General features: G+C 36.2%; 1 long non-coding RNA gene across 1 annotated transcript; it reads right to left on the reverse strand.

Moving 5' to 3' along the window:
• Positions 1–10,123: 10,123 nt before the first annotated feature.
• LOC137586285 (uncharacterized) lies at positions 10,124–11,359 on the reverse strand. Its single transcript, XR_011033745.1, has 2 exons — positions 10,337–11,359; positions 10,124–10,274 (listed from the first exon to the last, which is right to left on the reverse strand). It is a non-coding gene; the product is annotated as an uncharacterized lncRNA (long non-coding RNA).
• Between the last annotated feature and the right edge of the window lie 5,263 nt (positions 11,360–16,622).

Here is a 16,622-nt window from a genome sequence, read left to right on the forward strand (position 1 = left end):
GGAAATTTAAATAAAAAACTATTATTAACCAAAAATGACAATGACCATAGTACATATAACAAACAGACAACTAATAAAAATACAAACCAAAATACTGAACAGAGTCAAAATGTAAAACAGTCTCAAAATCCCAATAGACAACAGAGTCAAAATATTAGACAGTATCAAAATCCGAATAGACAACAGAGTCAGAACGTAAGACAAAATCAAAATTATCAGCAACCACAAAATTATCAGCAACCACCAGCAGAAGCAATGAGTGTAGATAATATAAATGAGGAAGTAGTAAACAGCACAGATAATCAAGAGTTTTTTACCAACTAGCCTTGGATGAAAAAAAAATTTTTATAAAAGGAACAATAGAGGAAGATACTTATATTATTTTAGTAGATACAGGATCAACCATAAGCATTTTAAACACTACTAATGTACATAATTCCAAATACAAAATAATTGAAAAATATTCAAAAACCATACATACGATAAAGGGAAAAATAGAAAGTGACAGTTACTTAGTGAAAACAAAAGTGCCAAGGGAGTTTAAATATATAAATTATGCAAGAACAAAATGGGTGGCTATGCCCCTGGAAAAATCATATGATTTTCTATTGGGCATGGACTTCATTCAAAGGAATTTTGCAAATATTGATTTTCAAAACAAAATTATTAAACTTAACAATGGGGTCGAAATTCCATTCCTTTCCAAACAATCAGAAGATGTTTGCGTAATGGAAGTAAGTGAAATTGATGATCTTAAGTTAAAAGAACTCAATACTGAGGAAGAACAAATAATAAGAAATCTTTCAAAAAAGTACGAAAAGTTATGTTTCAAAGAAGGGGATCACTTAACCAATACTAACACTATAGTTCATAGCATAAAAACTACTACAGACCAACCTATTAATTCAAAACTCTATCGGGTCTCCCCAAAATATGAAGAAGAAATAAAGAAACAAATAATTTACATGGAAAACAATGGAATTATAAGAAAAAGCAAAAGCAAATATAGTTCTCCAATATGTGTCATACCTAAAAAAAGAGATAGCTCTGGAATTCAAAAGTATCGTATTTGTGTAGACTATAGGCGTTTAAACCAAGTAACCGTTCCAGATAAGTACCCAATACCTATCATGGACGCTGTATTAGACAAACTCGGTAAAGCCCAATACTTTACTACATTAGATTTAGCAAAAGGCTATCACCAAATTTTAATGGCAGAAGAAGATATAGAGAAAACAGCATTCATTTCACCAATGGGTTTATATGAATATGTTAGAATGCCTTTTGGGTTAAAAAATGCCCCAGCCACATTTCAACGTTTAATTAATGAAATACCGAGGGATTATATAAACAAAAGTTGTGTTGTATACATGGACGATATTTTGATATTTTCAACAACACTTGAGGAACATAAGATTGCTTTAGAAAACATTTTCAAAATACTTAGAAATCATAACTTAAAAATTCAACCAGACAAATGTTCCTTCATGAAACAATATACTGAATATTTAGGACACATTCTCACAAAGGAAGGGATTAAACCCAATCCACATAAAATAGAAGCAATAAAAGCAATGCAGCTACCTAAAACAGAAAAGCAATTGAAAGGATTTCTTGGTATGACAGGATTTTACAGAAAATTTATTAAGGACTATTCCAAAATAGCTTACCCAATGATCAGATATTTACAAAAAGGCACACAAATTAATACAAATGACCCACAGTTTATAGATGCCTTTGAAAACCTTAAAACACTTATAAGCTCACATCCAATCTTAAAATATCCAGAGTTTGATAAACCATTTACCATTACAACAGATGCCAGTGACTTCGCAATAGGTGCAGTATTGTCTCAACAAGAGCAACCAGTTGCATTCCTTTCAAGAACTTTAAATAAACACGAAAAAAATTACAGTACAATTGATAAAGAATTTTTATCCATTATACATGCAGTAAACTATTTTAGACACTATTTGATAGGTAATAAATTCCAAATTATAACAGATCATGCTCCGATAAAATATCTAAACTCAAAATACAAAGGGAAAGAAATGACAGCAAGACACCAAAGATGGATTTTAAAATTACAAGAATTCGATTATGACATAATATAGGAAAAGACAATAAAGTGGCAGATTTTTTAAGTAGACAGGAAACAGCTGAACTAATAAACAAGGATAAAACAAATGAGTCAAACTTTGAACTATCAGATACACAGCATTCAGCAGAGGAAGGAGGATTTACAAATTTCTATATAAAAGACGATATTGTAAACAAATATAAAACTCAGATAATAGTAACTTATACAACAACGGACAATATTAATATTCAGCATGGTAGAAAAATAATAGAAGTAAGCCCAGCAGAAACAGAAATTGAAATCGAAATCAAAATGCAAAATATAAATAAATAAAGGAACAGTAGGAATTTTTTCAGAAGTTCTAGACTCAGAATATTATAAGATACAATGTATCTTAATGAACATTTTTTCACACTGTAATAATATAAAATTTTTTAAATGTACTAAGAGAGCTCAGGAAATTTCAAGCGAGGAAGAGTTACACAAACAAATAGCTATTTACCACACCAAAGATTCATTACATAGCGGAATAAATGAAGCTTTTAATTCCTTAAAGAACAAAATATATTTTCCAAAGCTAAGAGACCATATTCAGTTGATAATTTCAAATTGTAAAAAATGTAAGGAAATTAAATATGACAGAAAACCAATCAAACCTAAGTTTCAATTCACAGAAACACCGGATGTTAAAAATCAAATTATACATTTAGACATATTTCATATTTTTTTTTTTTTTTTTTTTTTTTTTAACGTTTAATATATATTTGTTGAATCTACTCTTAAATTAGAGCCTAACAAGTTTGAGATATTTTTCTTAATCTAGTACTTAAGATAAATCCTGGGGATATTGCAGGCGGCCCGAATCACTTGTTATTGGGTTGGTCTGTCATTTCTTTTAAGACGAGTTCTATTATTAGTTCGCGTAAGGGAATTGGCAAGAACATTTGGGTGTGCATCCAGTTTCGCAGAATACTTTAGTTGTTGACTACCTATTTCAGATTTTACGCTAGGTATATTTAGATCATTTTGAATGTTGTCGTTCCGTATGTACCACGGGGCCCCCGTGATTGATCTTAAAATTTTCGACTGCGCTCTTTGTATAATATCGACATTGCTGGTACTTGCCTTCCCCCATAGTACGGCTCCGTAAGTCCAGATGGGTTTCAGTACGGTGTTGTATAGGAGGACTTTATATTCCAGACGTAGAGGGAACCGAGCATTGATGATCCAATGTAGGCTACTTGCTTTCAGTTTAAGCTGTGACTTTTTTGCTTCGATGTGCTTGCGCCAAGTTAGTCTTCTGTCTAGGTGGATGCCAAGGTAAGTGACATCCTCGGCTTGAGGAACTGGTACGTTGTTTAGCATTAGAGCTGGACAGATTCTTTTGTTAAGCGTAAATGTAACATGTTTGCATTTCTGCTCGTTGACCCGGATACGCCAGGTTGCTAGCCATTCCTCTACCACCTTGAGGTGTTCCTCTAATTTTGCAGAGGCTTGTATTGGGCATTTGGATCTGCTGAGGATTGCCGTGTCATCGGCAAAAGTGGACGTTGTGAGTCCTAAACTCGTTGGTAAGTCTGCAGTGTACAGTAGGTAGAGCAATGGGCCGAGTACACTGCCTTGCGGTACACCAGCTTTGATTTCAAAATCAGCAGAGACGGAGCCATTACATCTTACAGCGAATTGCCTATTGTAAAGGTAAGATTCCATGAGTTTGTGGGTGTACTGTGGCAGTTTTTGCCGGATTTTGAACATCAGACCCTCCAGCCAAACTCTATCGAAAGCCTGGGCAACGTCGAGAAAGACAGCCGCACAGTATTCTTTTAGTTCGAATGCTGTTCGTATTTCGGATGTTATGCGATTGACTTGTTCAATTGTACCATGTTTTTCGCGGAAGCCGAACTGGTGTGAAGGGATTGTGTTCTCCGATGCCAGAAATGAGTTTAGTCGGATCTGCAGGACCTTTTCAAAAAGCTTCGAAAGACATGGCAGCAAACTAATTGGCCTATAGGATGATGGCTGGGTTTTGTCCTTTCCCACTTTAGGAATCATGATGATAGTGGACCTTTTCCATGTTCTTGGGAAGTAGCCAATTCTTATTATAGCGTTGAACAGTTTGCAGATGTATTGTATGGCAATGATAGGGAGTTCCAGGATCATTTTCGGTGTGATTAGGTCATGGCCAGGGGCTTTTTTTGGCTTTATGTGGTTTTTAATAACTGCAGTGATCTCGTCCGATTGGAGTTCCGAGTACTCACTATCCGTTAGTGTGCTCGAAGGGGGAAGTACAGATGAGTTTGATGTTGGATTTGGCTGGAAAACCATTTTAAGATGTGTGGCAAATACGGATGCCCTCTCTTCGTCGCTGCGGGCCCATCCACCGGTTGGACTCCTTATCGGTGAAATTGTCTCTGCAGGAGCGCTTAAAGTTGGGTGGGCTTTCCACAGAGGATATTTAGTGCTGGTTGGGCTGAGCTTTTCTATGTATTTTCTTTGAGCCCAGCTTTCCTCTTGTCTTAACGCCTTGGAGAGGTTGCGATTAGCATGCCTTAGGCGAAGTTTTGCTGCTGGTGAGCGAGTAATCTGCCATTCTCTTCTTAGACGTCGTTTTTCCGTTACTAATTGTTCTATCCGCCGGTTCGTAGGCCTGTCAACAGGTTTAGTGTAAGAAGAGGCAGGTGGAGTAGATACTTTTGCTGCAGCTGCCATCATAGACTCAAGTGCAGAGACGCACATATCAATGTCCTCTGCAGCATTCAGTTTCGGCGAACAGTCAATGTGGGCACTCATGTACATTTTAAATTTAAGCCAATTTGTTTTGTTGTTTGTAAGCCTATATGGGCGATCAAGTACTTGAGGTCTTGTTAATAGTGTGAATAGTACTGGAGAGTGATCGGAAGTTAGATCTAGCAGTGTATCCGCAGTGATCCGATTACGTGGAATCCTCTTGGTTACTGCGAAATCAATCAAGTCAGGCACTTTCTGTGGATCTGTGGGCCAATAAGTAGGCCTACCCGGTGAGACGCAATCCATCTTATTGAGAGGGTTGACTATTGTGTTGTACAACTGCTTGCCTTTAGGATTTACCAGGCGAGATCCCCAGTGCGTATGTTTGGCGTTATAGTCCCCTGCTGCAATGAAGCGATCTCCGAGTGTGTTAAAGAAATCGGTAAATTCCTTTTCAGAGATTGAGAAGCGTGGTGGGCAGTACAGGGCAACCAATGTAGTGTTGCCGCAGCTGGTTTGGACGGTTATAGCAGTTGCTTGTAGGTGCTGTGTTTCAAATCTGTTGAGGAACGAGTGTTTTATACGGTTTTTGATTAGGATACCAGCCCCGCCATGAGCTTTTCCGTCTGGATGGTTTGTTGCATAGAAGGTATATTTTGGTATTTGAAAATTATTTTTTGATGTTAAATGTGTTTCCAAAATCAGCAAAACGTCGATTTCACTTGAGTCTAGGAATAGTTGCAGTTCATTTTTGTGCTTGGAGATGCCGTTAGCATTCCAAAGACATAGACGTAGGGAAGCCATTATTTATTCTCGATAAGCTTCTGGATAAGCAGGTTTTGATTCCGCATCAGTTCTTGCATACAGTTTTGCATGAACGTCATAAAAGTGGTCATGTTTTGATTGAGTGAGATCAATAGGGCTTCTAAGCCACTTGGAGTTTGCTGGCCAAGCTCTGGTGCGCTAGGTTGCGGATTCTGTAGATGGTGGAGTGACGGGGTCTCTTTTGCGGGCTCCGTCTGTCCAGTTCGGAGCACACTAGCGAAGGATACACTAGGACTGTATGTAGCAGGCAAGTTAGATGATCTAACAGCCTTGGCAAAGAATACCTCCGGTGTAGTTTTAGAGGCGTTGACGGTGATTTTTGGTCCAGCTGGGGGTTTGCGCCCGTTTAGGTGAGATTTAAGATCCTTGAAGACAGGACATCCTCTGTAGTTGGCCGTGTGGTTCCCTCCACAGTTACTGCATAATCTTAGTGCGACATTGTTTCTGTCCTTGGTGCAAATGCCATCTTTATGATGTTCGCCACAGCCAACACACACTGACCTGAGATTGCAGTTGTTAGAGGTGTGGTTGTATTCCTGGCAGTTTTTACACTGCGGTGGTTGGTGTCTCTTATGGGGCTCCTCTACGGTGATTCTTCTGTGCAATAGGAGCTGTAGGTTGTAGATTGGGTGCACTTCATTTGGCTTCGACCGCTTTGCATCTGGTTGGAGCTCGATTTTAAAGAGCGGCTGTGCGACTTTGTTTCTGTTGATGATGTTGACAACGGATTTGACCGCAAACCCTTTTTCGACCAACGCGTCTGCTATTTCTTGAGTAGGGACCGATGGCTCAATCCCCTTCAACACAACCTGGAGCCCTTTACTGCTTTTTAGTTGGTAGGTATAGAAGTTGATGTTAGCATTACGGAGGTACTTTTCGATGATGCGGAAATTGTCCTCAGTTTGGGTTTGGCATTTAATTTCTTTAATGTTACCCCTATTGAGAGGGGTTACAACAAAGTTATTTGCCCCTACTATTTCTACTAGCTTCGAAATCAGGGCGCTGCAGTTGGCTCCACGGATGTATAAGGGGGTGGTCTAGCCGATTTAACTTTATCTACAGCGCCGGCTTGATCATCTTGCTGATCGGCAAGAATTTTAAAACGATTCCCGCTAAGGGGTGCTACTCGTTCATTTGGTTTGGTTATTTTCGGCGTGTTGCCACTTTTTTTCTTTTGCGGGCTTAGCTTCCGCTTAGTTATTTTAATATATCTATCCATTCCAGTTTGGACAGAAGTCGTTGGGTTTACTATTGTGGCTGACTCAGGGCGACTTGTCGTTGACGGCTTGAGGCAGGTCAATACTTCGGCAGACGCTGCAGTAGTTGCTGTCAACGAGCTGACGGTGCTGGTCGGTGCAATCGGTGATATTTCATATAAAACATAAATCGTTTGTTACAATCATAGACAGTCGCTTATAATATAACAGATAGAAACTGGAAAACTAAAATGGAAATTATGATTGCACACTTTGCCAAATTCAATAAGCCACATAAAATAATAATGGATAATGAATTTCGATCAGAACAGATAAAACAATACTTAAACCAAGAACAAATAGAAATCCATTATACAAAGCCAAATTCACATACAGGAAATGCAGACATAGAAAGACTACATTCTACTCTCATTGAAATAATAGCAGGAATAGATGATGATTTATCAATTTCATCCAAAATGCAATAAGCAATAACAGCTTATAATAACCGTTATCACTCTACAATAAAATGTACACCAAATTATGCAAAAAACATAGAAGATGAGGAAAAACTAAAAAACACTATTATCAAGCACAAAGAAAAAATTTTAAGCAAACAAAATAATACAAGAGAAGATTATGAGGAGGAAAGACAGGAAGGACCAATTAAAAACTATAAACGAGTTAGGCATAAGGATGAACCTTATTTTAGAATTACAACATTAAATAATATTCATCCATGTAATATAAAAAGACCGTCAAAGCAGGAAAAAATTAATTTCCAACAAAATACAGATTAACATCCTTGAAACAAAAAAATTTTTTTTCTCTTATCCTCAGATTTTCATAATTTTTTACGTTATAATGTGTGTTCAAGGCAGATTACAAATTGAACCAATTCAATCAAATGCAGGATATGCACCTATACAAACTTATTCCACGGAAATAGTTAATGAAACAGTAATTATACTACACATTATTAATATCGACCCTTTAAGTAATATAATAAATCAAATGGAGACAAACATTAAAAATTTTAACATCACAGGAAAAAAGGAGCTATTAGCCGAAATAAATCTAATTAGAGCTAAAATAAAATCCATAACCCCAAACAACAGAATAAAAAGAGGAATGTTAAATATTGTAGGAACAACATACAAATGGCTTTTTGGAATTATGGATGATGAAGATAGAACAGATATTTTAGATCACCTTAACAATATTGACCAAAACAACCATAATATTATACAAGACATGAACCAACAAATTGTTATAAATACACATTTTAATAAAACAATACACAACTTAGCAGAAACAATTAAACAAGACAGAACAATAATCAAGGACATACTTACAAGCATGGACAATCAAAATCAAGAAATAGAAATGAAAATACTTCATAATGACCAAATGGGGAAATTAAAAAATATAGAATTCAAAATAAATTATATTCAGGAAAACATAGCATCAGCAAAAAATAATATAATCGTACCAGAAATTTTATCAGAAGAGGAAATAAATAAATTTGACATTGATTTTTATAAATTAAAGCTAATCCGTATGGGCATTTTAAAATATAAGAATAATTGCATCATAATCGCAATTAAAATCCCAAAATCATTTATAACCATAGATGTCAAGTTAATTATTCCTATACCAAATATAGATTATATACAAATAGACCAAGAAAATCAGTTAATTGTAGAAATAAATAATAAAACATTTACATATGAACCCAACAAAATTTTAAAAGAATTAAAATTAAGTAAAAGTTGTACCATTAATAATAATTGCAAATTTATATTCAACAATATAACGAGTATCGAAGAAATTGACGATGATACAATTTTAATCAAAAATGCCAAGAATACAAAAATATATCAAAATTGCGATAAAAGAAATATTATACTTAAGGGAAGTAACTTAATTCAATTCGGTAACTGTAAAATTCAAATTCTAAATGAAATATTTTTTAACGAAAAAAACAGAATTTCACGAAAAATTTTTTTATCCAACAGAACTATTGAATCAAACCTATAAAAACACAATTAACTTTGATCATGTAACAATAGATAATTTTGACAATTTAAAAGAAATCACAGAACTTAAATACGAAAAGAAAATGACAAATGGCATATTTTTAACACTTTTTATTATTATTATTATTATATGTTTATCCATTTATATACATATATACTGTAAAAAAGAAAAATATAAACATTAATGTAAACAGAATTCAGGAGAATTCATACTCTCAGAGGGGAGGAGTTATGCCATTAGCAACACTTCCTATAACAGCCGACCCAAGAGGTCTACACTCCACATTAATGTAAACATAAACAATACCATTCCATTAAACATAGAGTGTCACAAGATAAGTGACAGTTTCCCTAAACATAGAGTGTCACAAGATAAGTGACAGTTTCCCTAAACATAGAGTGTCACAAGAAAAGTGACCAGAAGAAAATATTATAAACACTTAGATGTAAGCCAAACCAGAATATGATTTGATTCAATAAAGCAGTCTTGATTTAACACTCAACCAGAACAGACTCAATCTTAATTCATGCGTCCCACAACTGTCGGAAAGACTAGCAAACTCGGATCGCTACAACACTGTATAACACACAAAACCCAACAACACGTTACGGAGTATATTCAACAGGACAAAAAGCAAGATTAATACAATGGACAAGAGCAATGTAGTTTATAAAATACCATGCAACGGGAATAATGCAGAAAACTGAACTACACTTCAATATACAAAAAGCGGCACTTATGGCACTGTGCGGCCAGTGGACATTCACCTTCCATTTTACTGCAGCAAACATGGTAGATAAAGAAAAACATTACACCAAACGGTTCACTTTCGAAATGCTGCAGATAATACCCTGACAAATATAAGACTTAGTAATAAGGTAGACAACTACGCTCATTTATACAGGCATTTATTAGGGACAAATCAGTGTAAAGCTTCACGTTACAGAGTGCGGACGTGCAAAAATAAGTAGCTGATGTAATCACACTTAAATGTTAGTTTATTCTAAAATGTTTGTTATAAGCATTGCTCTATACAACTATTAATTTTGGAAAAAACTAAATAATTTTTGGAATCCATAGACTCTTGTGCATAAAACATAGTTAAGATCTCAACTCGGTTCAAAGAGGATTTTTACATTGATATTTAGATAATATATGAAATATGAAATCTAAGTTAGTCTATTCGTGTATATCTTCCATCAGTGTGGCTTAATCCTTTCATTAACCACTTCGAAGCGATTTCATGTTGCCTTGATTTGTCATCATTAGTGTTCACGCCACTGAGTGAACAGCAGGGAGGGAGTGGTAGAAATGTTTTTCCAAAAGCGAATACGGTTACGCCGACCACCAGCACTTTTAACTCCAGTTTTACTTTAGCCCGAAACATATCGTGGGTGAATACTTGCCTGTAAATAAATCATTGTGTTTAAAACTAGGTTAAAATTAAATTCCGGCGCGAATTAATTACTTGTACCAAATCGTTTTAGTATTTTGGGCCTTCTTTAGTTTATTTATCACAGTATCATCGGTGGACTTAACCTGTTTAGATACCTCTTGATCAGTATTGCTTGTCGAATGTAATGATATATATATGGAATCGGATTATTATGACTTATTCCATATTTCAGGCAATTTAACCTCATTGAAACCGTCTTCGACATGTTTTGGAAATCTTTTGCTTGTCCTCGTTGATGATCTGCTGACTCTTAGCTTGCGCTGAACTGGTGGTGCACTCAAGCGATTCTCAATTGTGGTCTCTCGCTAAGTTGCATGGTAGCAGCCGGTTTCAAGATCTTCGATTAGGTAATTTTAAGCGAGAATTGTGTTGAAGTCCGCTTGGCATAGCGACTGAGCTTACGATCTCCACTGGGAGAGTGCGTCTACTTTTTGCCGGGGTATCATAATTAACTGCAGCAGATGATTGTTAATTTTATCAAGAAGAACTTGTAAACCCAACGAACAAATCGCAAATGATCCTAAAGAGTACCCTTTATCAGCAAGTGTACAGGAATATTCTTCTGCCCATACGTGCGATGGAAACTCATCTTTAGTAATCAGAATTTCTGTATATGATCAAAATCCGTAGTGGTTGCCCATTTCACTTTCTTCATCAGATTTAAAGATATCAAAGAGCTAAAAATAGGCCGGAACACAAGTCATTTAGATGCATATAATTTGAATTCAGTTTTCCATTTATCCACTCCAGATGCTCAATTCGGGGTATATAACGGCCATCGAATGGATTGCTGGTCGCAGTAACATTTCTTTTCGACATAAACTGAAAGGATTATTAGGATTAGTAAACCATAACACTATTAGAAGAACTGAAAGTAAAGCAATTCTAGTAATAAAGAAAAGATAAGTTCACAAAGCACGGCACGCATACACATATGGTTTATATAGAGCTGCGCTTGTGTGTATGCACGTAGTAGCAGCGGTTGAGCAGAGCCGATCTGTATAGGTATCTAATCTTATATATATAATGAAGTAAGTCGACTCGCCAACTTGGGTTTCACCAGGTGAAACAAATATTTTAAATTTCGAAAACCAGATGTATGTCTATTAAATTGTTTTTACATGGCCCTATGCACGTTCATACTCATATTTTGCATGCTTCTTGTCCGATTTGGTAGTTTGGTAGAAATAGTTAGTCTGGCGAATTTGAATGCGAAATCAAAAACTACAGAAGGAAATCGGTTTATTACAAATTATGGAGGCGAAAGTCGACGTGGCAAAATATGAAAAGATGTATACTCTGCGCGCATACTAAGCCAGTGTACATACTAAATTTTTTGACTTTAGCTTTGTTAGTTTTTGACAAAATCAGTTTTGTTTGATTTGCGGGGGCGGAATTGGGCGCGGCAAAATTTTTAAATAGCCAATATCTGCGCGTCTATTGAACTAGTCTACATACCAAATTTAAAGTCGGTAGCTGTCATAGTTTTTAAGAAAATCTGTTTTATGTAAATTCCGAGAGCGAAGGGGCCGTGGCAAAAAGTGTGAACAATTAGTTTCTGCGCGCTAACTAAACGAAAATATAAACCAAATTTGATGTCTATAGCTGTTATACTTTTTAAGAAAAATAGTTTTATGTGATTATTTTATGTGATACATTTACATACTACATGAGTATACATACCAAATTCGGTGTCTCTAGCTCTTATAGCCTCCGAGATCTGCGTGTTCATACAGACGGACGGACGGACGGACAAACGGACAGACGGACGGCTAGATCGACTCGGCTGTTGATCCTGATCAAGAATATATATACTTTATAGAGTCGGAGAAGCTTTCTTCTGCCTGTTACATACATTTTGGAGACTTTAATATACCATTTCACCCTATGAGTGTATGATATAAAAAGTCCGATTTGTTCAACTGCTGAAGCAAATTTTATGGTTATTGATTTGTTGTATTTGTCTCTGCCCCGAATAGCAGAATACACCATAAGAACAATAAATAATTGCCGGAAATCCGTTAAAACAGTTAATTTTTTTCACCTAAACAAAGTTTGAGGGCACTGTTATTTTAATATCACTATATCGTTTAATAGTCCTGTAGGATGAGATGGTCAGCCACATTAGAAGAATAAATTAATAAGTACCGCCCGAATCGGTAATCCCTAAGGACCAAGTCAGTTAAATACCTAAATCGCTTATAAATTATGTTACACTAACCGAACTTTAACAAAATATTTCACGTTTCGCTTTTTTACAAAAAAAAAAAACATTTTCAATTTTAAAAAACTTGTGAAGGACGAAAACTACAAGATTGAAAAAAAATATAATATTATCTAAAAGAAGTGTTTGATTTTCTTTAGATAAATTGAGATCTGAAATAATAAAACAAATCTGTAATGGGGAAATTTACTACCTGATGCTAACTTTAATACCGTGAATGACGAAAGCGACAACGAAGAAGATGGTAATATTGAAGTTAACGATAATTATGTACAAGATGAAAGAGACAAAATCAACCCTTCAGTAGCCAAGATTTGCTTTAAATTTTCATAACGTTGAATATTCAATTAAATCGTTTAATGGTGAAGATACCCTTTCCATTGAAGTACAAATTAATGAATTCGATTATCTTGTAACCATAGTTTATTGGAATGATTTACAAATATTTATATTTGCAAAACTGTCATTAAAAGGATTACATATAAAAGCTTTTTGTTGCGAGCGAGCGAGGTATTTCTAACTGGTTAAAACTAAATAGCCGCCTTTCAATGAATTCAAGTCGACTACGAACAGTGCTCAATTGCACGAAATGATGGCTGATCGGAAAATGAGGAAAAAAGCCATGTGTTCAATCAAACAACCATTCGTAATTGACGGAATGGTTTACAAATGTTTATATTTGCAAAGCGGTCATTAAAAAAATTAGCAAAGCTTTTTGTTGCGAGTTGTATTTCTAACTAGTTAAAACTAAAAAAGGCGCCTTTCAATAAATTCAATTCGACTACGAACAGTGCTCAATTGCACTAAATGATGGCTGATCTAAAAATGAGTCAAAAGGAGAATTTCCAAGAATATTTCTTGCTGATGATTGATTCAGTATGTTATTGATGGTATTGAAGACTTTGGTAGGAACAAGTCAACGTTGACGTTAAAAGACTTCAAAGACAAATTGAAATCCGCCAATCAATCAATCTCACGTATGTATAAAGAGATAATAATCGACCGTTTAAAGATGAATGCGGGAAGTAAAGACAATCTTATGTCCGAAACGACTTATAAAAGAACAGCCAAACAGCCAACAGCCAAAGCATTGTGAGTGCAACATATTATTAATCGGGATTGGTAGTAGCGACGCGGTCAAAGCCATGGGTTCAATTAAACAACCATTCGTAATTGACGGACAAGAAATTAAAATCAGTATTTTTATTAACGCGAAGAATTTTGTAAAAGTGTGAAAGTAAAAATAAATCATGAATAATTGAAAAAAAAGTGACAGCATCGAGTTTTAAACGCAAATTTCGGTGTTGATAAGAATAATTTAAATACATTAAATGTCGACGAGATTGAATTAAATACTGAAGCTAACGTAAGCAATTACGCAAAGAACGATTTACGCGAACTGATTTAAAACTATAAATGCAAATGTAAATGCAAAGTCGACAAACGTGAAAATGCGAAATCGTAGTCAATGATGATACCCCAATATACTCACGTCCGCATGGATTCGCTTATAACGAACGTTGCTATGACACGAGATGTCAACAAGTTGATGAATGGTTAAAGCAAGGAATATTCGAGCACTCCGAGTCAGAGTACATAGGTCGGTAGTCCTGGTAAAAACGGGATGGATCTTCTAGACTATGTATCGAATATAGAAGGATCAACAAGGTAATATTACAAGACCATTTTCCTTTACCCTTAATCGAAGACCAACTGGACACATGGACAGTGAGCAGTGGAATGATATTCAGCACAATTGACTGTAAAAATGGATTTATCCATGTTGATTGTAACTTGTGTTCTATTTATCCGATCGGAAATTTCGGGATCTTATGTTTTATATCCAATACTATCACCTTAGCAAATTTTATGGGGATACTCCAATTTGTATGAAATTTTTTTGAAAATGTTTCTTCTAAATGGTACTGCGAGATTCTCCAAGCTCGTTTTTCCATCGTATTGGAAGTAAAGTTGCCTGGGCCGTGGAGTATGCAGCTTTGCGGGATACAAATATCGTTTGGACATAGACCAAGTTCGTCGTCGGGGTCGTCAGATTCCACTATACATATATGGTCTGCTGTTGACCAGATATTCTGCCTCCATAAAAATTGTTTGGAACGTTTCATCGCTGAGATTTGCGTTTACTGCTAAAATTGCTTCAATTGCCCGTTTAAAACAGCCTACTAGTCGCTCCCTTCTGTTTTTTAGGCTAATTATATCGTCCTAAAATAGTTGTTGCTGTACAACCTTCCATCAGACAGTTTTCGCCCATTCAATTTCGCCGACACTTAACTCATTCAATTTTCGATTGCATTTTAACCGTCTCCAAATCCAGGCAGTACTGCGAATTAATTTATTGTATCAGGAAATTCTTTGTATGAGTATATCCATTGGATGTTCCATCTCTTGAAGTACCATTACGATACCTGTTTGGTCGAATTCTTCTATAATGGGTTTTTGAATATCCGACGTGGATTCGGGTCTTTGAAGAAATTCGGGTCCCTTCAACCAATGAAGTTTATGCTGATATGCTATCACGCGTTATGACGTCAGCGATGTTTTCATTTGTTGATAGCCAGCGCCACTCTGATCTTACCGATTTTTCACAAATCTCACCTATTCGATTTGCGACAAAAACGTCCATACGTTTATCGCTGTTAATCCAGGTAAAAAGCGTATGTGAATCAGTCCAAAAGTAACGTTGATATATATTGATTTGTAGACCCTGGCTCATCATTTCAGCCAAACGGCATCCTAGTACGGCGGTCATCGTTTCCAGTTTCGGAATAGTTATGTAGGAAATGAAGTGTCAGGCGTGCATAATCATGGCAATCGTGTAGTACCTAGTGAGAGAGACAGAACTACACGCGGCGTCCGTAAATATCTGGTCGACTCACTCATTGAAAAATAAAGCAGAAGCGTCGATCCAGCACTCGCAAATTATACTCTCGCCTCGATCACATCGCACACCCAAATAACCAGAATATTCCAATTCTACAACTGCTCAACCGAGCTTTCGGGCCCAAGACAATTGGTGAAAATCGTGTGTGTGTGTGTGAAGTTCGCAAGTGAACAGAAAATTGTTAAAATTGCATGCCTTAACGTGTAATATATAAGTTAAGCACTTCTATCATAACAAGGAGTCAAGTACTTATACCATAAAACCCAAGTCCGTCAACACATGCCCATTGGCCGATCCTATTTCATCATCACAAGCAATTCCCATCGGTCAACCCCACTCAGTCGTCACATGCCCATTTGTCGCATGATCGCCTGTCTCAAATAACAGTCCGATCGCTAGGATAAACAACAAGTCACCCCACTCAATCGGCTGATGCCAATTTGTCGCATGATCGCCTATCCCCAGTAACAGTCCGATCGTTAGGATAAACAACAAGCCTGATACCCAGAATCACTCCACAAATTTCGGCAATAAACAAAGAATGGTCCTGAACACTTGTGTAAACAAAGAATGGTCCCACGCTCTTAGTGGACTATTGGACTCAGCCAACGCCGCCGCCTGCGACGTCGCGACGTCAATTATCCAAGCCTTCATCCAACATAATCAAATCATAGAAAATCAGTCTTAAGCCTAAGTCCAAACCATCCGGTAAACTTCGCTTTAGCTCCGCGGAATTCACTCAGTCAGAATCTTTCAGTTATCATTAAGTTGTAATTGTAAAGTGACTTTAAATAAAAACTTTATTTTTTTATACCGTGAGTGAAGGAAGTGTTTAATGGCGCCCGTGCAGGGACCCTGCCAAATAAAACTTGTTAGTGTTTGTGAAAGATATCAGTGGTCGTGACCGAGAAAACGCGTTAAATGCCTTAAAGTGTCAACGAAATAAAAACACTATATTGAACTACACTAAGAATCAGACAGGGTCAAATTTATCGCTGCAATTTCCTCCAAGATCCGTTCAGAGGAAAACTGATAACCCAAACGTGTTTGCCAAGGAGCGTTATTACCTTCAACGTTGGAAAAGCGAGCCCTCCTACAAGCCGATCAGTACAAGCACCGAAGATGTTATTAATAATGTAAGTTAAGCAAAATAATTCTAAGTGAAAGAAAAT

This window comes from Drosophila tropicalis, unplaced genomic scaffold (assembly GCF_018151085.1).
Source record: "Drosophila tropicalis isolate 14030-0801.00 unplaced genomic scaffold, ASM1815108v1 contig_977, whole genome shotgun sequence".
Taxonomy (NCBI): domain Eukaryota; kingdom Metazoa; phylum Arthropoda; class Insecta; order Diptera; family Drosophilidae; genus Drosophila; species Drosophila tropicalis.